Source organism: Mandrillus leucophaeus, unplaced genomic scaffold, assembly GCF_000951045.1.
Source record: "Mandrillus leucophaeus isolate KB7577 unplaced genomic scaffold, Mleu.le_1.0 Scaffold571, whole genome shotgun sequence".
Lineage (NCBI taxonomy): Eukaryota > Metazoa > Chordata > Mammalia > Primates > Cercopithecidae > Mandrillus > Mandrillus leucophaeus.
The window spans coordinates 1,447,940-1,450,058 of record NW_012106153.1 but is presented as its reverse complement, the minus strand read 5'-3'; positions in this window follow the sequence as shown (position 1 = coordinate 1,450,058).

Here is a 2,119-nt window from a genome sequence, read left to right as displayed (position 1 = left end):
TGCAAATGCTTCGGCCTTGCCCTTCAGTCACTTATTGGGAGGCTGCTGGTGAAAGTGGAATGAGCTGTGGGCTCACCACTTCCCTGAAGCATGTCACCTTGAATAGGTGAGAGCCCAATCTCTCTGAGCCTCAGTTTTCTCATCTGGAAATGGGTTGAAGTAAGGATTTAATGAGATAATGTGAATATGCCCCCTTTAGGGCACAGCATGGAGCAGAAGGCACCCAGAGGCCGAGGGCTGAGGCATAGCAGTGAAGCAGGACGAGCCACAGGCAAAACTCCTCAGACACCAGGTTAAAGAAGGAAGGAGCTTTGTTCAGCTGGGAACTTCGGCAGACTTGTGTCTTAAAAGCGGAGCTCCTCGAATGAGCAATTCCTGTCCTTCTTCAGGGCTTACAACTCTAAGGACAGGAGCCCAGACACATGATGCTAATGACGAAAGGAACAGCGGCCACCATTGGCTAATAGCTCACCACCTGCCAGGTGTGGCAGGTACTGTCAGTCTCATTTTTTTGTTGTTTTTGGTAGGACAGAGTCTCGCTATGTTGCCCAGGCTGGTCTCAAACTCCTGGACTCAAGTGATTCTCCCATCTTGGCCTCAGAAAGTGCTGGGATTACAGACCTGAACTACCACGCTTGGTCTAGTCTCATTTTATTTTATTTTATTTTATGTTTTTGAGACAGAGTCTTGCCCTGTCACCCTGGCTGGAGTGCTGTGGTACAATCTTGGCTCACTGCCACCTCCTCCTCCCGGGTTCAAGTGATTCCCCTGCCTCAGCCTCCTGACTAGCTGGGATTACATGCACATGCCACCATGCCCCAGCTAATTTTTAAATTTTTATTTATTTATTTATTTTCTTGAGATAGAGTCTTACTCTGTCGCCAGGCTGGAGTGCAGTGGCACGATCTCAGCTCACTGCAACTCTGCCTCCCAGGTTCAAGCGATTCTTCTGACTCAGCCTCCCAAGTAGCTGGAATTACAGGCATGTGGCACCACGCCCGGCTAATTTTTTGTATTTTTGGTAGAGATGGGGTTGCACCATATTGGTCAGGCTGGTCTCAAACTCCTGACCTCAGCTGATCTGTCTGCCTTGGCCTCCCAAAATGCTGGGATTACAGGCGTGAGCGCCTGTGCTCGACCGGGACTGTGCCTTTTGGATTTTCAAATGAATGAAATGAGTATTTCTTGAGTGTTGACCCTGTGACCCCCCCGGCACCGTTTCATGTGCTGGTTATGCACACACGATATTTTCTTTCATCCCCAGACAGCTCCATGAGGTGAGTGCCAATATTATCACATCTTACGTAAGAGGACACTGAGGCTCAGAGAGGCAAAGTCACTGTTGCTGGTGCACCCAGCTAGTGGGGGCTGGTGTGGGTGTGGAGGGGCCAGAAGCTTCTCAATAAGTGCCCGCAGGGCAAGGCTGGGGCATTTGTAGGTGGGGGCTGTGCTACTGTGTCTAGGTCAGACCTAGGAATGCTGCAGGTGTTGCATAAATGCTCATCAGTCCAGGCTGGACCGCTCATGCCCAGCTAAGTGCCTAGCCTGCTCTGGGTGACCTCACAGCCTACATTCATTGCCCTACACCTGTTGTGGGAAAGCGTGCTCCCAGCATGCTGTAAATCCTTGCATTCTTAGCTAACCATGTGACCCCAGTTCTGGGCCAGCAAAGATGGTCCTGAAGACTTAGGACTCTGGCCTTTCCTGTCTCATGGCTACTGACCCCATCCCCTGGGCTTGGAGGGCTCTAGGACCCAGCAACCTGTGGAGGGTAGAGAGTGTGTGAGGTCCTGACCTCCAGGTACCTCCCCTCCTTTTCAACCCCCATTCCCTCTTCTCTCTCCTCCCTTCCTTTCTCTCCCTTCTTCTCCCCTCTCTTTATCCTTCCTCTTCCTTCGGCTCCCCGCCTCTGCTTCCCTCCTCTCCTGTCCTTTCCCATCCCCTCCCCCCTCAGCCCCCATCCCGCTCCTCCTACCCCGGTGGTCACATGGGGGCGCCGCCGGATTTAAGCTTAATCTGCCTGGTGCTCAGCACAGCAGCCTGGCTGTGGCGCGTGGTGACTGAGCTAGTCTTGGGGTCCTGGGAAAGGGGGCTGGAGGAGTGCCCACAGCCTCCCCCC